This window comes from Amblyomma americanum, chromosome 2 (assembly GCF_052857255.1).
Source record: "Amblyomma americanum isolate KBUSLIRL-KWMA chromosome 2, ASM5285725v1, whole genome shotgun sequence".
NCBI lineage: Eukaryota > Metazoa > Arthropoda > Arachnida > Ixodida > Ixodidae > Amblyomma > Amblyomma americanum.
The window spans coordinates 122,281,631-122,302,039 of NC_135498.1; the positions used below are offsets into that span (position 1 = coordinate 122,281,631).

The 20,409-nt window shown below is 49.9% G+C and overlaps 1 long non-coding RNA gene across 1 annotated transcript; it reads left to right on the forward strand.

Moving 5' to 3' along the window:
* Positions 1–9,013: 9,013 nt before the first annotated feature.
* On the forward strand, positions 9,014–19,677 carry LOC144120040 (uncharacterized). Its single transcript, XR_013312422.1, has 5 exons — positions 9,014–9,103; positions 11,930–11,991; positions 13,679–13,791; positions 16,839–16,874; positions 19,673–19,677. It is a non-coding gene; the product is annotated as an uncharacterized LOC144120040 (long non-coding RNA).
* The last annotated feature ends 732 nt before the right edge of the window (positions 19,678–20,409 follow it).

Genomic DNA, 20,409 nt, shown 5'->3' on the forward strand with positions numbered 1-20,409 from the left:
GGAACTGGTCTACGGCCGTTCCCTGCGATCTCCACTCCGCATCCTTCGGGAATCGTGGGAAGGCCGAGGAGATGACCCCACGGTGGTTGAATATGTGCTCGCGCTGCTTGAAAGACTGCACAAAGCGCAGGAGCAGGTGGGACGCGAGATGAGTAAAGCGCAAGTAAAGGCCAAGCACTATTATGACCGGACGGCGAGATCACGCTGTTTTGAAGCCGGAGGCGAGGTAATGCTACTGAGGCCTTCGAAGAAAAACAAACTAGAAGTTCAATGGGAGGGCCCAGCGAAAGTCATTCAGAGACTGTCGGACACGAACTATATAATAAACATGCCTGGAAAGCGAAAGGTACAGCAGATATACCACACCAACCTGCTCAAACCGTACCGGGAAAGAGAAAAGATAGTAAACATGTCGCTGAATGTTCCTGAAGAAACGCCGTTAGATTTCCCGGAACTAGGCGCTCCGAAAAACGAGGGCAGCACTGACCTAGCGATCAAGGCCATGGTAGAGGCTACTGAGCTCAGTGTTGATCAAAATAGAGATTTAACAGAACTCGTGCGCGAATTCAAAGACATGTTCTCGGACAAGCCAGGCAGAACTACGATGATAGTTCACGACATCGAGCTTACTTCCTCTCAGCCCGTACGTTCAAAAGCTTACCGGGTATCGCCGCGGCAAAGGGAGATTATGGAGGATGAAATTAAAAGAATGCTTGACCTCGACATCATTGAGGCTTGCGAGAGTGACTACACCTCGCCGCTCATTTTGGTGGAAGTCCCTGGCAAGGAACCACGTCCTTGTATTGATTATAGGAGGCTAAACCTCATAACCAAGGATCAGACCTACCTTATACCCAACATCGAGGCGAGAATTGAGAAAGTTAGCAGCGCTCAGTATATCTCTACGTTCGATCTCGTTCGGGGCTATTGGCAGGTGCCACTTACCGAACAGGCAAGCAGATATGCGGCATTTATCTCGCCCGTAGGGACATTCCGTCCTAAAGTATTAAGATTCGGCTTAAAGAACGCTCCCTACTGCTTCTCGTCCCTGATGGATAAGGTTTTGAGGGGATTGCACGATTTTGCCCTGCCCTATTTAGATGACGTGGCGGTGTTTTCGGGATCGTGGTCCGAGCATATCACGCACCTGCGAACGGTTCTTGAACGTTTTCGCGACGCGGGTCTGACAGTGAAAGCTCAAAAATGCCAGCTTGGACGTGCAGAGGTGACCTACTTGGGTCACATAGTGGGGCGAGGCCACCGTCGACCATCTGAGGTGAAGGTGACAGCTATCAGTAATTTCCCGCCGCCGCGTACTAAAACGGATGTGCGGTCATTTTTTGGAGTAGCCGGATACTACCAGCGCTATATCCCACGTTATTCAGAGCTTGCCAGTCCTCTCACTGATGCTCTCAGAAAAAGCGAGCCGCAGATCCTCCGCTGGGACGAAAAAAAAGGAAAAGGCTTTCTTAGCTTTGAAAAGGGCGCTAATGGGCCAACCTGTGCTGCAGGCACCCGACTATTCAAGGCCATTTGTGGTACAGTGCGATGCCAGTGACCGCGGCATGGGCGTGGTATTGTGCCAAAGAGCCGAGGAGGAGGAAGAGCATCCGGTGCTCTACGCTAGCCGTAAGCTTACGTTACGAGAAGAAGCATATAGCGCCTCGGAGAAGGAATGCGCCTGTCTTGTGTGGGCTGTGCAGAAACTTGCATGCTACCTCGCCGGTTCCAGGTTCACCATTGAAACGGATCATTGTCCTCTCACGTGGTTGCAGAGTATGTCCCCTAAAAACGGCCGACTGCTCCGCTGGAGCCTCGCACTGCAGCAATACTCTTTTGACGTTCGGTACAAAAGAGGTAAATTAAACGGCAATGCCGATGGCTTAAGTCGCTGCTTTTAGTGTATCTGATAGCCTCGGAGATTCTGGCTTGTGTGCATTTTTTTTCCTGACTTATGCGTACTATCACTTTTTTTTATCGGGCATCTTGAACTCTTGTTTGTATGTTTGAAGAATGCTCAGGTTGCTTCAATTGCTGGCGTAATTGTGCAAGGATTAAAACAGTTTTGGTTGAAAAGAAGCCTGGTAAATTTCAGGGAGAGAGTCATGGCACTTGCTTTGCATTTGTGGTTTCTGTGTTGTTCAACTGATGCTGCCTTCCTAGGAAGTAAACTGGCCTGCAGAGAACAAGAAGCCGTCATTTTGAGAGAAAAAAAAAGGGGCAGCTGCAGAGACTTCCTGAAGAAACAGAGTACCAGCATCAGTGAAGCACATGGTGAACACCATCCGCCCCAGTTATCCCTCTGAACAATGATTCTTGACCTTTGTCCATCGGGATCTCGGACGCCGCCGGAGAAGCTGTTACGTTTCGAAATATCCCGAGCCTCGGGACAGTGGGTTTCGGACGGACATCCGCTGGTCTGGCCAAACTGCTCCAAGCTGCTTCCTCGGGTTCCCGGCGCGCGTATGTTTTCAATTGTGTGCATCGGGAAAGCGGCGCCGAGAGGGTCGTGCGCTAAGTGGCAAAGCCCATTACAACCAGTTGCCGGAGGCGGCGAGAGTGTGTCTGGGTGTCCTGTTGGGTGGTCCGTGCCCGGCGGCGGACGCGGCTGCTGTTGTTTACAGCGAGCCCCACCACCTGTGTACCAGCCGTTCTGAAGACGCCTCCTCTTCCATTGTGCGGAACTCTGTTCGCAAGTGCTGCTTCGACTTGTGCCTTGTTTTCGCTCCTTCCACCTGGGTCGCCTTTCGTGTTTGTCATCGCTGCTGCAGGAACGGCCAGGCGCCGGAAGTGGCGAGGGTGTGTCGGGGACGTCTCGGTGGGTGGTTCCCGAAGAAAGTGCACGTGACCCAAAAGGGTAGTGATTGGACGCTTTTGATTAAACCAAGTTCCCCAACTAGGGACCTGGGGACACGGGACCCTTTAAAACGAGCCGTAGTGCTCATTGTGGGACCGAAATCGTTTCGATCACCATGTAAATAAATCTCTGTTAGTTTTCTCTATTGCTCGACTCGTCTCTGCATCGTCGTCAAACGCGATGCCCGAGTGCCTGCTGCCCGACTTCTGACGATCGGCTCTTCGCTACCCGTTGGGTCCGCTAACGGAGCAGACACAACGCAACAGCCAGCAACCTTTCCGTGGACGTACTGTGCGGGAGCCCAAGGGCCGCCTTGTAGGCCTGCCGCAATGCATGCGTCGGCCTTGTTCCGTTCCGCGAGCTGCAGTTGCAGGTAAGGGAGGGAGTAGACGATCCTTCTGCTTAGCACGAAAGCCTGCATAAGTCGACATAGATCTTTCTCTTTCACGCCTCGTCTTTTGCTGGAGATCCGCCTGACTAGCCGCACAGCCTGATTGACCGTGGCCGTAAGTCTGTTGATTGTTTCGGTGTTTTTGCGATTGTTCTGTATGTACATGCCCAGTATGTGTATATTTTGGACCTCCTTGACCGGAAGTCTGTGCACACATACATTCAGAAGGGTCGGCGGGGTCAGGTTTGCGTTTCTAACGTGTGGCTTCGCCCTAGGAACCAGCAGTTCCGATTTAGAGTGCGAGCATTCAAGGCCCGCTCCCGACGCGTAAGTTTCAATTTTGTCAACTGCCTGGAGCAGGGTATCTTCTATTTGGCCGTCATTCCCAGTGGTTACCCACAGGGTGATGTCGTCCGCGTGTAAGGTGCGGTGCAGCCACGGCAAGGCGGCTAGTTTGGGGGGTAGCGTAATGAGTGCAAGGTTAAAGAGGAAAGGCGAGAGCACCGAGCCTTGTGGCGTGCTTCGGCTTCCCAGAGGAATGAGCTTCAATTTGAGGCCACCTAATGCAAGCTCTGCGGTCCGCTCGGATAGGAATGATCAGACGTAATTGAATGTCCGTTCTCCTGGGTCTATTTTAAAGGGGTTCGTGAGGATGGCCTCATGCGAGACGTTGTCGAAGGCCTTGTTCAGGCCTAGCCCGAGCACTCCCTTCGTTCCGGTCCCGCGTGCAGGGTGCAGCGCGTCCTTCTTAAGATGGAGCATCATGTCCTGCGTGGACAAGCTAGCCATAAAGCCAATCATTGTGGGAGGAAGTAGGTCGCAGTCTTCCGCGTAAATTTGCAATCGGTTAAGGATAACATGCTCCATGAGTTTTCCGATCAAGACGTGAGGGAGATAGGCCGCATATTCTCGATCGAGAGTTCCTTTCCCAGTTTGGGGATGAAGGTCACCCGTGCATGCCTGCATTCCTGGGGGATCGCGCCTTCCCTCCAGAAGGTATTCATTAGGGCTGTCATAGCCGCGAAAAACTTGAGGTCTAGGGTTCTGACCGTCTTGTTCGACACTCCATCCGGTCCTGCCACGGAGGTTGTACAGAGCTGACCAAGAGTAAACCAGACCTCGGCATCTACTATGTCCGCGTCCAGGGTCTCATTCGGGAAGCCCTCGTATGCGGGTAGGGGGTCTGTATGCGACGTATTCAGGTAGCGTTTTTGCAGTTCAGCGAGTAGCTCTGCGTCTGTACCCTGGTAATGGCGAATTAGTCTCGTGAGTTGGTATCATTGTGTGGATTTTGTGTGTGTTGGGTAGAGCAGGTGGCGGAGCAAGAGCCATATCTTTCTGCATTCCATTTTCCCATTCATATTATCACAAATATGGCCCCACTGTTTTTTTTAAGTTCTAGCGTGTATGTTTCGATTTGGCGCTCGAGTTGCGCCATACGCTTGCGACAGTTTCTGTTGTGTCTCTGTTTCTTCCAGCGATTTAGCAGGCTGGCGTGCGCTTCCCACATGTGGAGGAGTTTAGAGTATGTCGTTTGATGCGGCTCCTCAGTAGGCGTCTCGACCGTGGTGGTTTTGGCGCCGTCTTTGAATACAGCGATCCACTCCGTTGGGTTGTTTATCTGACCGGGGGCAGTCTGCTCTCGTAGGCGTCTGAACCTCTCCCAGCCGGTAATGTGATTGCGCATGGGGTGCAGTTTGTGCAATTTCATGTCAAATGTCATGGCTAGTATGTACTGGTACTTTCCCAGTGTGTGTTTCGTGTTGAACCAGCGGGCGTCACGAATGTTTTTGAAGAGTGTGAGATCCGGTGAGGTATCTATGCTAACACTATTTCCGACCAGCGTGTTTTCTTGGGAATCGTTAAGAATTGTGAGGCCCAGGTTTTGGATCGTTTGCCGCATCTTGGTGCCCTTGGGGCTGTTTTTCCTACAACCCCAAGCTGAATGTTGGGCGTTAAAGTCGCCTACCACCAGGAGTTGTACCCTGGCGGCCAGGCGCGTGGCGTTAAGCACTAGGTCGGGAATGCCTGAACCTCTTTCTTTCGGGGAACTGTATAAGTTCAGAATAAAGAAATTTGAGGCTCCCTTGTTCCTCGGTACAATTTTTAGTAACGTGTATTGTTGGTTAGAACTGTCTATAGTGCGTTGTATCGCCGTAATGTTGCGTTGCACAAAGGTAGCGGTGAACGGGGTCGTTGCCGTCGTCACTGCGTTCGAAGGAGTATTCAATGCTTTATAGCCTGGTAATTTCACCGGGCCGTAAGCTTTTTGAAGCGCTCTCACGTAGGGTTGTCTACCTAGGTTTTGGATGTGAAACTGCAGGTTTCCCCATTTGTTGCGGAACCCCGTGCAGTTCCGTTGCCATACCTCAATTTGTTGGCGAGGGGCCGTGGTGGGATATGGGAGGGATGATTACGGGCAAAGTCGCGACTGGTGGCATTGCGTTACGGCTAGCCTCCAAGGTCGCGAAGCGCTCCAATACTTGATTGAAAAACGTAATGATGTTTGTTCCCAGCTGGGTTACTTCCTTCGCAAGATTGTTAACATTTTTCTCGAGACCACCAAATTTGTTCTCGAGGGCGTTCATTTCAGCTCTTATATTGTCTGTAGGCTTAGATTTGATTGTCGGTTGCGAGGTGTCCTAGCGCGTTTTGATCCGGAGCCCTCGTCAGAAGGAGCCGGCCTTTTGAGGTTAATGCGGCTATCCGTTTCCATCGCATTACTGGTGGAGGGTATAGCGCTTAGCGCGAGAGAGGGGGGAGTGCTAGATACGTGGGGCATGGCTGTTGCGGGTGGTTGTATCGATTTAAACAGCCTTTTCATTTCGGCCATCTCTCTATGCATTTGCGCAATGGTTTCGTCTCTGGACTGTATTTTAGAAGCTCCTTCTCGCAAGCCGTATAGTTATGGGGGCCGCATCCGGCCAGCTCACCTTCTTCTTCGAGCAGCTTCCACTCTTGCTCCTGCTCACACTCCATCTGTCCTTGCTTCCCTGCCTCGAACTGCCACCCTGGCTCGACGACAGCGGTGGGAAGGAGGTGGATCTGTTGCGGGAATTGCTGCCCCGACGGTGGCTCGACGATCGGTTGCCGGCCTTGTCTCTGGAACGCGACTTGTGGCCGGACCGCTGGTCGCTTTCCTCGTTTTTCTTGTTTTGTTGTCGGTTGTGTCTGGGGCGGCGGTCTACAAAGCGATGCTTGCAGTTCCTGCTGCCGTTGTTGTGGGCGCCTTTGCACACAATGCACTTTGGCGTGCAGGTGTGCTCTTCCCCCTCGGCTGGGGAAGGGTGTTTTTCGCCGCATCTGTGGCACAGTTGGGTCCTGGGTTTGTAGCAGACGTCCACCCGATGACCGACTCTTCTGCAGTTGAAACAGGTTTCGACCTGCTCCCTGTACGGGTGCACGCGGAAAGGATACTCCCAATAGTAGATGGTGTCTGGAAACTTCTTGGCGGCGAAAGTCACCATGATGGACATTGTTTGTCCGAGGCGGCGAGCATCCACCACCGGATTCCCGTGGTTGCGCTTCAGAAATCCCTGCCGGACCTTATCGGCTGTCCCGGCATCATGTGCATAATAAATGACGCCTCTCGTGGAGTCGTCCGGCACTGACACGTACAATGTCATTTCGAACGCTTTGTCACCCATCTTAAGCAGTATCAGGTTGCTGTACACCGATGCCCTGAGCTTATTCGGTGTGCTAACGGTGAATGTGTTAACACGAAAACTGTCTTGATTCCCCACCTCTTCAACGGGTAGTTCGAACACAGCACAGGTAGCTCGGAGAATGTTGCGCGGCGCGACGGTGCGCAAGTCCATGCCTCGCGGCCTGACGAGGACTTTATATTCGTTTGCTGGTAGACGTGGTATTGGTGGCTGCCTACGTCGGGCTGGCGGATTTTTCCGAAGAGCGGATTTGGACTTGCCTTCGTTGCGAGGAACGCCGGTAGCGGTGTCGTGCTCCTTCCCCGGCGTCGGCGGCGCGCTCGACGGGTCTGCGTTCCCATGAAGAGTTCTTCGCTCCGGGGCGCCGGTAGCGTTCTTGCAGGTTGAGAACGGTCTTCCGTCCTCCTTCGGCAAGCTGCGCCGGAGTAATGCCTTCGCCCTCTACGGCGTATTACGCGATGCGATCGTTCTGGGCGGTCCGCGTGGCGAGCGGGTCCCAGCGGCGTGGCACCGGCGTTCGACCTAGCGTTAGGCCAAATGCGGTTCACCAAGTGTTGACACTTGAAGTCCTGAAAGATGGGTAACCAGTGGTCGTACCTGGCAAAATCCGGTATCGGTTGGCATGGAGCACCTTTCCGAATGCTTCGCACAATTCACAACCCGCCGCGGTGGCTCAGTGGTTAGGGCTCTCGGCTACTGATCCGGAGTTCCCGGGTTCGAACCCGACCGCGGCGGCTGAGTTTTTATGGAGGCAAAACGCTAAGGCGCCCGTGTGCTGTGCGATGTCAGTGCACGTTAAAGATCCCCAGGAGGTCGAAATTATGCCGGAGCCCTCCACTACGGCACCTCTCTCGTCCTTTCTTCTTTCACTCCCTCCTTTATCCCTTCCCTTACGGCACGGTTCAGGGGTCCAACGATATATGAGACAGATACTGCGCCATTTCCTTTCCACAGAAAAACCAATTATTAATTATTATCGCACAATTCACAGGAACATAAGTCAACGAAAATCGCCAAAAACTGGTCTCGAGGTCAGAAGCCATGCGGCGCACGTCCGCACTGCTCGGAGCCTCATGTCTCCTCTCCTTCCAGGTGGTCGAAATTATTTCGGATCTAACAAGGCACATCTGTCTCTCGTTCTTTCACTCCTACCTTCCCCCCGCTGCTCTGGTGCTCACTGACATATGAGAGACAATTACTGCGCCATTTCCTTTCCTAAAAATAATAATAATAATAATTGGTGTTTGGTGAAAGGAAATGGCACAGTATCCGTCTCATATATCGTTGAACACCTTAACAGCGCCGTAAGGGAAGAGATAAAGGAGGGATTGAAAGAAGAAAGGAAGAAAAAGCTGCCGTAGAGGAGGGCTCCGGAATAATTTCGACAACCTGGGGATCTTTAGCGTGCACTGACATCGCGCAGCACACCGGCGCTAGGCGTTTTTCCTCCATAAAAACGGAGCCTTTCATAAGATGGCCCATGCCCACACTGCCAGGCCAGAAATCAGGAGGCAGAGGTTGCTATTCACTTGTTGTTACCTTCGAGACATGGCACATACCCCCGACGGGGGATTTACCAGGGTTCAGTGGAGAGACCCCATAGAATAGGCTAAACTGGTGCCAAGCTAATGATTTTGCCTTGGGTGAAATTTAAGAGTAATTAAAAAGAGAAGGAAAAAAATTGGCGGTGGTTTAGCTCTGGTTAAACCTGGAGTGACGCGACAGCTACAGCTGGCCGAGTGGAACTTGGTCACGTGACCAACCACGTGACGAACCACGTGATAAGCCACGGCGCCGCGCCGCAGGCATCTGCTCTGCACCACGACACCAACCGCGTGACAGCGTGGCAGGGCAGGCTGACAGGGTGGCGGCGCAGCCACAGGATGGCATCGCAGCCACAGGGTGGCACGCCGCCACACTGAAAGCTCGAAATGCTACCGTAATGTAGCTATCGCTACAAAAAACAAAATATCGGGAGAGAATATCTGGAAATTAAATGTATGAAAATACCCAAACGCTCTTTTAAATGGGGATATTCACTTCTTTTAAACCCGAATTTCAACGTCGTCAGGCTGCGCTGTCATGCGCGAGCTTTTGGCTCGAGCAAAGTGAACGAGAAGGAAGAGCGCGTTCTCGAGACAGCTGCTTGCGTCCAGACTCGGCGAAATGCTGCAGCAGCAATTAACGGCGGTGAGTGGATGCTGTGTCTCTGCCCACTGGCGATCTAAGCTTACGTGCCTATTTCAGCCTATTAGAAAGCGCAGAACAAAGGTTCGATCTGGAAGACCACTGCGTTGCCGGTACAGCTTGGACAGGATGCCAGCAGGTTAGGGTTAATCGGGGACCATGCTTAGAGCGTTTTCTTCTGTTTGCCTAAGCAAGGGCGAACACCTGCGGACGCATGGGTTAGTAGACACACCGGCATTTACTGCCGATGTTTTATAAGAGCTTGTTACTTCCTGGTGGTGGTGCAGCGCGGTGGTGTTCAATGTCAAATGGATGGTTGAATTCACTGAGAGTCGTCCAGATAAGTTATGAAATTCTTATCGCTGGCCAATATGTGGGATTTATGCCAATGAATAAATACACGAGAATTGAGCTCACCATATTATCCATGTTATCGATGTTCGACTGCATGAGGGCAAGGGGAAGCGACAAAAATTTTTATTCTTTCAAATATGCTCGATTCGCGGATCATTTACTGCGACGAAAGCCGCATATATGTTTAACACAGGTACAGAATTGGTGCACATAGCTCGATATTTGCGAGTCAGTTAGCCACATTGGCATTAGCAAAAAATGCAGTGAGAACTTTATTACCACCTGCGTTTCATAAACAAGTATGGAGATGAAGGTTATGGATTTTGTTGTTCGTAACGGCGGTGTTGATATTCACTCCATTTTTATGCGTGAAAATATTACTTCTGCGACCCCTTGTCGTCGACTTGGAAGGGGACATTGCCTGTTTAAGACAGAGAAAGCGCATACTTTGTTTCTGGAAAGAGACCTGGATAAATATTGAACACCACGAAGAACCGGACGCGCTTGCGTTGAACTTTCTGCAATGTAAGGTGCTCACATTTAACTTGCTCAAGCATTACACATGCCTAAAAAACACACATCGTGTTGTACTCGAGGAGCTATTGTCCTGTGGTGCGTCAGTTAGGCAGCCGATTCGTGAACACTATAACTGTGGTGCTTGGCTGGAACGATGGTGATGAAAGAATTATGAGCACTCCTTTAACTGCACTGTCACTTGTGGACCCTGCGAAGTTATCATTGAATCCGCAGCATTGCCAGGAATTCGCGACAACTTCCGGCCACTGCCAGTGCCGCTAAGCCTAGAGGCCTAACACGTTCTGTTTTGCAGCCACTCGGTCAGTCTTTCTTTCTGACGTCATGCATGATGTGAACGCGCAATTTTTGAATGTTGAAAACTGTGCGCCGCATGGTGCCAGTCAAGGGAACTAGAAGCGCTTGGCTCGAATTCCTAGAAATGACCGCACGCAAACCGTCACTGGCGGCTAGCTATCTCGTCCAGCTTGCTCTGGGCGCTCCTATATAATCCGAGAATCGGGTGTGGGGCTCAGTGACCACAAATTATGCGTGCCGTCCACTTTTGAATTGCGTATCTAAAATAGAAAAAAATTAAGCGGATTAATGGATTGTTGGGAAAGAAGCAAAGCGATTAAAATAGTTGGATCTCAAAACCAGTTGAGTTCTATATGTGGTGATTGCTACGGTTGCGCTCTGGACAACGACCGCATGGGAACCTGCCTACTGTATGCACTATCGCTACGGAAAGAAACACGAACAACGCGGCGCCTGCGAGCTCCGCTGTTTCAATTTTTTTTTACCGCGCTTTTACCTGGGTGGCAAAAAAAAGACGTTAGAGTCTTCCTAGACTCCATAACGGACGACTCTAGCGTCGTTTTGCTATACCACCCAAATAAAAGCGTGATGAAAAGAAGTGCGAACCGTGGAGCGCCTAGGATTCGCTCTGATCGCCTTTCTGTGCATCTCCCTTATACTTAACCGCAGTTTCATCAGTTTAGTAATGCTAGCCAACTACCCAACTTGTGGGGAAGCAGTTACAGTTTACCGAGTGTTGTGCAAGCATTATTTTATTTTAGAGCGCAAGATTGTTTTAGCTTGTTCCTCAGTTGCGCACCGTCGTCGACGGCGTAGGTCAAGAGGTGACGATTGGCCCAGTGGATTTGGGCGTCCGCCCTGGTTGCTGGAGGCCGTTGGTTTGAACTCCGCCTACGCACAAGGATGGGTACATGCGTCTTCCTGCCCGACGCCCGTTTTCTTAAGTGTGTGTGCTAAGAAGAGGCTCCGGGAACCCCCCCTGCGCCCTTTCGGGGGCAAACCCCGTTTGGAACACCTCAGTCTGCAAAGTTGGCATGAGCTACCGTGCTCATACGAGGGTTCAAGTTTTAGTTCATACGAAGCAACCTGCGCGTCTAAACAGACCTGCATATTAACTGTCACTGCTGCAAGCGGTCTTTCGAAAGAAGTTTATTTCAAATTGTCGCTTCGGTCACGAGAGAGTCCAGAGTCATGTTCGGCTGCCTGACTTTTTGGATTTTTTTTTCCTGACACATCACAGCTAACGCTCAAACATTCGTGTTACACACTCGTAAACGTCACTCGTTGACTGTGTCGAAAACTGACCGTTGACCGTGTCATTGACAGTGAGCGAAAAATCCACGAAAAATCTTCAGTGAAGAAACTCATCGGGGCATGTGGCAGTTGACAATTTTTCGCCCGAGACTCTTCCTTGGTCACAGAAGCCCGACCGGTGGCAGCACCCGCCATCGCATGGCAATTGTGCATCCCTTAATTACAGCACCATGGCACATGAAGTGGTATGAAGACTCCTGGGAACATTTGAATGTAAACTCGAGAAGGGCCAATTTCGCATATATGAGCATTAACGCATTAACACTTCCGTGTCATACCCTTAAGGCGGAGCTTAGGTGTCCCCGCCAATTTTCTTTGTATTTTTTCCAGGCGGATGCAGGTGCGGATGGTGCTGGACGGCTCGGGAAGAAGGATTCGCTGATCGTCTTGCGGTAAGCAGGCATAATACGAAGACTCCTCTTGCGATATCACTCAGCCAGCTGTAGACGGTATCGATACTGCTGGAGCACCGCGCCACCGTTAATCCCTTAACGAATTGCCATAAAATGGGTGGAGAGAGTTGCTGCTGACGCCAGGGGGCGCGCCAACAAAAGGGCCCTCTTGTCGGTATGGGCTCTCCCCTAATCCGTTATGACGCTCCGCCGCTGGGCTGAAAGACGCAGGTTTGATCCCGGAAGCGACGGTCGCATTTCGATGGAGACGAAATGATGGAGGCCTGTTAATGTGTACTGTGCGATGTCAGTGCCCGTTAAAGCACCCCAGGTGGTCGTATTTATCCGGAGCCCTACATTATGGCCTTCCTTATATAGCGCGGCTCACTTTGAGACGTTAAATCCTAAAAATTGAAACCAAACCAAACCAAACACAGTGAACAAATGAAGATATGTATTCTGCTTATCCTGTGAGGCATTTCGTTGTGGAGAAGGTTTCAGCGAGTTATGTCGTACCAACAAGCAGATTAGGCACTCTTCTTGCTGGCGCTAGCGTTCCTTCGTTGGAATGAGTGTGCTCGCGAGGTGCAGTCATTTCGCGAGTGGACTGCGCATAGTGTGAAATGTTACCTAGCCGCCCCTAGGCTGCCCTTTTGCAGAGTCGAACGGAACGCCGTTTGTGGCACTGACACTCTCGCTTTAAAACTAAACGATCTTCATTAGCTAATCTTGTGTGTAACAAAGAAAAAAAAATGAAACGGTGTGTCAGGAATCCGATCTGTTATATTTTGTCCGCGGCAGGAAGCTTTTTGCTATAAAATAGCTTTATGAGCCCAGGTTTTCAGAGATACGAAGCTGTATAGCAAGCATTGTACGTTTGACGTGTGGAAATAAGGTTTGACGTGTGAAAAAAATTAAGAGCTGAATAAAACGTGGTGCCACAAACTATGGCATAAATATCTGTTGATACATAAGGAAATGAGAGTTACGTGTGATCGGCGGATCGAGTGGCTTTGTTTTCTTGTTCGTTTTTTTTTCTAATTCATTGACAGATTTACAGAATACACGTCATAAAAAATAATTTAACATCGCCCCCGGGTCGTGAGCGTCTACGTTACGTACCGGAGGAAATAGGAGAAATTCAAAGTCTGGCCCACTAGTGTGGGCCAGACACCTGCGAAGGAAGGAGTTTATTCTAGGAGCCAGCAGTTCTCGCTTCGAGGACTACCGTAGTGCTCCCCTTCGCGAAACGGGAGCCTCGAAAAAATTTGTCTGTGTCCTCTTTTCAGCAGCTCACAGCGTGTACGAATATCTCTTGCTCTCAACCTAGGAAGATTTCTCATTGCGTAACTATACAGATAACAAGAAAAATAAAGGATTTTGTTCAATACGGCCGAGCTCTCTTCAAAGACCTGCTTCCCTTCGACTCACGGCTAGCGTGCGAAATCCCTGGTTGCGGTGCGTTGTGGTGCAGGCGATGTCGCGCCAAATGACCGCTCTGCCTGACCTGCGCTGGGGGCATCGTGAACTAAAGGGCGCGCTGCTGCCTTACGAATGTGGGCAACGCCTCCGATTGTTTTGGGTTTCCCTTCCGCGAGCACGTTTCCGACAACATGTTTGGCGCGATCCCTTCAGCAATGACGGCCAGGTGCTGCAATGCATAGTCCGTGGCGACGTCTTTCCCCAGGAAGCGGCTCCAAGTGAAGGAGGTCACCGAGGCTCCGGGGTTCAACAAGAACACCGTAATAGCTGTGGGCACGACGCTCCTGCTGGCTGCCCTCCTGATCATCTACATTGTCGGTGAGATAATCCGCGTAATGCTTTCATGCAGGGCCCCGTTAAGAGACAGGCGGCGGTCCTCCTAGTACTAGAGGATATCTGGGGAATCAAAGCCAGATCTCAGTGGCCGATCTCTAAACCTGAACTGAATGTGCATCTCACATGTTCCTGACGGAGGTAAGAGGGGTGGTCAAATGTTTAGGGGAATCCCCCAAGGTGGAGTAAATTTCTAATGAGGGAGTAATTACTCACTGGCATCCACCCAAGCTCAGCCGTACGGCCACAAAAGAAAGCTATGCAGCCTGCTCAGAAACTTCGCAGTTAAAGAAAAATTCGTCCTGGTCCGGTGTTCGAACCCGTGACCAGCACTTCACAGGAGCAGTCGCTCTACCAACTGAGCTAACTGGGATGGCAAGTTTATGGTAGGATGAGAACGAATTGATTAATAACTAGAAGTTGGAAAGTTGAATTTCAGGAATCAAAGAAACAAAAGTAAATTACAAATCAGCGATAAAAACCACAAACAACAAGAGCACAAAGTAAAAGGAAACAGAGGCAGTACGTACCCATTTCGTTAGGTGCATGCAACTCGCCGCTTACCTGTAGGGGCCGTCCGCGAAGCGTAATGGTGGCGCTCCTGTCGGTCTTGCACTATATATGCTTAGGGCGCCTACATGTGCCGCTTATGTAGGCTCCCTAAGGGTGCCGCGATGCACGCGCCCTCTCTTGCGCCCGATGAAAGCCAGTCACGCTGCACTCTCAACACTTAGTGCGGCGTTCGTTTTCTCACACCTTCGAGACACATCTTGGAAGGGCGCTTGGAAGGCCTTGATGTGGTGGAAGGCGTGGCGTCTCTATCGTCGGGTGCTGAACTCATCGCTGCGCAAATGCCCAAGGTATTGCCGTCTCCCGTACGTTCATACACAACGAGGACTCTCTCATCTACAGCCTGTGCAAAAAGGAACGAGCGCGAAATTCTGCTTGGTGCAGCACTTCCCATCAATTCATCTAGCGTTCCCAAGCATAACGGTCATAGAATCAAAAAAACTGCTCGCTGCGCCCGCAGTCCCAAACTTCCCATGACATTTCTATTAAGTGCGCAATAATCAACATTCAGCAATACTTAATTAAATCAAGTACTTTGCCACTCACCGCTATTTGTATTCAAGGGCAGATGAGCAATGCGGACACCCTCGAGGAGGGTGGATTTGACAGCAGCAAGCAGAAAAAATTACGGAGGGCACTCAAGACTGCTTACGTGCTTCGAATGCGAAAGCATTGCCTCATCGTGAGCTCCGTTGCGAGGCTCATTAAAGATTCCTTCCTCTCTAAAGACACCGCTACTCATTAGCGTATTCTCTTAAGGTAACGCAAACACGAGGCTCGCTTTTATTCGCCAAGAAGCAATGCGGCTTTGTGGCCTATGGGTTGCGCGCTCGCTTCGCAGTCTGAAGGTCCTGGTTCAATTTCCCGCACCTTCAGAAGTTTCACCCTTCTTTGCTTTCGACGTCACTATCTTATAGTGTACTGCTGAAGTCATGCGAGAACATGGTGACTAGTGCAATTGACGCCGACGGTCTGCGCCTCTTGTGCTAATTAGGCATATAATGCTTTTACATTTAATAAGAGCTATCATCACATAAGAAAATTGTATGTGGTCAGTGGGCCTTTCATTTTGTTTCTGTTTCGAAAGGACGCTTACTGTATTCTAAAACTGCCACCATTCACTCCCTGTCGCCTCCTTGTCACGCCATTAGAAGCGGTAGTGTTAATGAGGTCCTGTCGCAGAATATCCGGCGTCGTCGTTGACAGTAAGCGAAAATTCGACGAAAAGTCCTTCGAGAAGCAACCTACTAAGTAGGTGGGCCACTTGTGTCACGTGGCCTTGTGGCGTCATCGCAACGCGCTCGCCAGGTTGTGAGCAAACTGCGCGCCATGGCAAGTGGCCGTTACAGTAATGATTGGTCGAACAGGAAGAACAACCTTCGTCGCAGCAAGCCCACCTGTGGCAGCACCTGCCATCGCAGGGCAGTGCCGCATCGCTTAACCGCTGCACCACTGCGCTAAGAGTGGTATGAGCTCCCAGAGATCAATGAATGTCAAGTAGAAAATGACCAATATTGCATATATGGGAATTAACAAAAAACGCTACTGCGTCATACCCTTAAGGCGAAGCTTAAGTGTCCGCTCCCATTTTTATTTTATTTTTAATCTGGTACTCTAACTGTGGGCAGAACCACCCAACTCGCAGTCGTCAGTAGGCGACGTGGCGGAGTCATGTATGTTGTCGGAAGTTCCAGGGCATGCTTGCTTTGCTGCCGGTAGTGCATTCAGTTAAGCTAAAATGATTGCCTATTTCACGTGCAGACTGTCACACGGCTGTGGTGTCAAGAAACAACGGACGATAATGAAGAAACTGGAGTAGTTCAGCTTGGAAAGAAACAGCGTTCGAATGCCCGGTCGTATGATGCTACCTAAGTTTGCTCACTATTTGGGCCGCTTAATACACTTTAGTGGCTGAATGGCTTCGAAACAGCTGGGACAAATAAAAACACGACACCTCATTTTGTCAGGAACCGAAGTGTAGTGAGGCCGCAGGTTACGTTCAGCCCTGAAGCTGTGAAACAATTACTACACAGCGAATACAAGTGAATAAAATGTGCAGCTTGCGTCGAACATTCTTGAGGTGCTCGCCTCGATTTGTTTGTGTTTCCGAAACGGATGGGGAAAGCCTACATCAATGCGGTTTTCAGTCGGTACTCTTCATTGAAAGCTGCAGCTTCTCTCCCTAAAGTCCAATATGTTACCTGAAACGACAGTGAGTAGCAGTATAGCACATTAATAACTCTTTTTTTGCAGGAAACGAGGCATGTCTAACGTTGTGAATAATGTTATATTCATAGGTGCACTAGGCTGACGCACTCGTGTGAAAACTGAAGGTTTGACGCCATATTATCTGGCTAAGGGGCAAGCTGGTTTTTGGCATGTCGAAGATCCGCATGTTCTAGCAAACAAGCAAAGCGCGCCTTAGCCAGCGAATGATAACACCTTGTAATTACATTTCACAGCCGGCGGGAAACAAGAGCCGCACAATCCAACACAAGGTAAGCCCAAAACTGCACTGTGGTAGAGAAAGCGTGTGTAATGTAATCTGGATAGGCCATACCGAGGGACAGTTCGCAGATTGCTAATAAGCTGCATAAAGCTGTCTCTAAATATGAACTGGAGTAAAAGCCAGTGGCGTGTTATGTAATGATTAATTTCTTTTTCATTTCTTTTCGCCTTCTGCCATTGGTCGTGCTCGCGGTGGCGTAGACCGTGGGAGAAGACGTCTCGTTGGTCGTGGCAGATACAGGCCCCTGATGCCACTTGCTTTAATAAACGCATCCCGCGCCCGTCTCACTGGTTGACTGGCGCCTACGCCAGGGAATGACAGAGCACGACGGCGCATTTGCCACGCCTGACCATCTTTATGGGCACCAGTCGGTCTTCGCAAAGAAACTGTGCGGCGGTTGTACCACGAAATGGCTCAACATGGTCCAAGCGACTGAGCCGTACTGGAAGCGGCGGTTGTGCCGCGACCAGACCGGCGTTGTGTGCGACTGGTCGTCTCCTTCCCTTCTTTCTGTTGGCACTGTCAGCACCGACATCACGACCAAATGAAATGAACGAGAAATCGTTTGTTACAAAATGCGGCCACAGAAAGGTGGAAAACCGGGTAGGTGGGAAAGAGTTATTTTCATTGAGCGAAAATCGACTAAAAATGTGCTGTTTTGCAGCGAAAAGCTTCGCTGCGTTGGTAAAGCAGTCGTCGCGTAGGCCACAGAATGACCTTTCACGACCTTCAGCCTAACCACGTTAGCCGTGTATGACCATAATTGGTAAAGTTACGGCGCCAAACCCTTGGCCTCTGATCTTGACCCCTGACTTCAAATTGACCTCTGACCTTTGACATTGGATTACCTTTGGCTTGGCCTTTGACCTTAAGAACATCCAATGGGATGATGTAAAGCCACGCGATGACATTCGATGCGGGGGGTCTAAGACCATGTGATTCCATGTCATAGCCACGTGGTCGTGTGGGTATATATAGAACGGCTGTCGCGAGCGTGTAGCGGAGCTGCCAAGGACGAGCCTCAGACGCTTAGCAAGCGTCTTTGCTTTATCTGAGTTCCAGAGTTAGCCAAGTTAAGCCACTACCAATTTTTTGTTTTCTTCGCTTCACTTTTTGTTTACAAAGTTGCGCATGTGCTTTCAGAAACCTCAAGTGCCTGTTCCATGGTCATTTCCTTTTGTTCTTGTTCATGCATCGCTTTCTATGTGCCCACCTTTGTACACTATAGCTTGCGATGCACACAGCTGTGGTGATATTGCGATTTCTGGCCCCAATCCAATTGTCTTGCTGGCTTCTCGCACCCAAGAAGCAAAAAACAACTCGCTGATGAGCCATATTTTGTAAACCATTGCTCTTGCCGGTGTTTATGAGACGATTCTAGTTGTTTTTGCTTTATTTGCTAAAGTGTGCCCTTTGCCTAAGACAGTTATAGGTACATATGAAGACCTGTGTCGGTATAAATGCCAACAAGGCCCGGTATTGGGGTCCATGTGTCCAGATTCTGGTCTGGTGGTCGGCTAGGGTGGTAATTATGGCTGCCGAGGTGCAGCTTGCATGGCGCTCGAAATCCGGGACAAATTATTAAGATCTGACCTACGATCGCCTCTGAAGCGTTAGCGGGGAAGGGGCCGGTCGGAAGAGGAGCCTGCGATGCCCAGCAAGCCCTGACCGCAAGGCATCAGCACAGCACCCACCCTTTAGTTATAACTTAGTTACATGACTCTGTGTTACACGGAGCGGTTATAAAATTTATTTTATTCATAAGTAGCTTTAGAGGTTACAAAACATGAGTCAGCTAACCAGATTGCTTGTCGCAACACCATCACTCCTTGTAGAGCAGCGGAGTTTAAGGTCCGTTAAACTAGTAGGAGAGGACTTCAAAAAGTCTCCATAGCAAATCTCCGCGAAGCATCAGCTACGAATGCGCAGAGGGATTTCAAGTCGTGCGCGCATGCGCAGCTCTCGCGATACCGGATCGCGTGTCATGATATGCCTGGTGAAGGAACAGCGCTAAATACGGGACAGGAGACAAACATGGAAGCACAAACATGGGCGCTGACTATCAACTGAATCTTTATTTCGGAGCACAAACGTATATCAGGTGGCAGCAAGGGAGGCGGTACATTGAGGCGTGCGCGGTCACGGGGAAACAGTGGATAGTCCAGTCAAATAATAAAATTAATAAAAACCTGAAGCTGAGAATGACGGATGGGTGACGGCGATAAAACCGATAAAAGCTGCACGGTGAAGAGGGCCTTCACGCAAACTATGAAGAAGCAGGAAAAGGGTAGAACAGGATGCGAAAGTATGGCGCAAAAGGGGGTTTTGAGTGTTTAAAACTGATGGCAAAGATAGTAAAAGAACCATAAAAATGTTGCGATGTAGAGGGTCAAACACATAAAAAGTAAAAGACATTCAACAAATCTGAAGCTTACGCGTGGCCAAAAGGGTTAAAAAGTCTGTTAAAACCAAAAACGAGGAAGGTTGGCTGCTAAAACAAAGAAATGCCAAGGGTGAAGCCACCGCTCCAAAAACATGGCCAGCTGCCTTTAGGAATATCCATTCTTTCTCATATAGGCAGATAGACAGAGTGCTAACACAGTAGTCCTTGGCACGACGGATTTCAATGGCTTCAATTATCTTCCTAGATAAACGATCTCGTCCTTTGCAGATAATCGCGCATCCATCTTACACTGGGGTGCAGGTGTCGCTTTTGCATTTCTTGCAGTGTTCGGCAAGGTTTCCGGAGATAGCGATACTGCTCACGTTATTTTTGTGTTCCTGCAGCCTGACCTTTACGCATCTCCCCGTTTGACCAGTGCATTTCTTTCCACAACAGTGCCCGTGTTTGTGCTTCCATGTTTGTCTCCTGTCCCGTACTTAGCTCTGTTCCTTCACCATGCAATACCAACTAGCCCGTAAACTCGCTCTCACAATATGCCAGCAGCCATGTGCGGGCGCACACCTCCCACTGCGCAGGCTGTTAGATCCGACTAAAAATTATCAATGCAGCGAACCGCGTTCTGCTGAATTCCTAATAGTAAGTCCTCGCCCGTGCCACTACGTAAAACTGGCTTAAAGGAATGCGTCACAACGGAAGAACATTATTAGCGACTCTGTGTCAAGAAATATCTGCTTTGGGGGAAATTTGCAAATTTAATATTCTTCATGAGAATATCGCCGCACTTAGATTTCGGTGTTTTAGTCGACCTAAAAACGATGCACCTAACATGAATTGAATGTCGAAGCACGTGCCTAATCATTCGTTTGTTTCATTTTCTATTCCTCATAAGACCCGAAGTAAGTACTGGTACTTACAGGTCATCTTTCACTCATATTAGGCGGTTCTTAGAAGAACGAATTTAGTTTCACTTAGTGTATTGTAACACAATGGAGACAGTTGCACAAATATGACGAATCATCGACCTACCGTATCAGTGCGCTCGAAAGTGCTTCGGTCAAATAACGTTTCGTATAGACGCAGCAAACTCTTCAAATACTAGCACGTGTCCTCGATATAAATT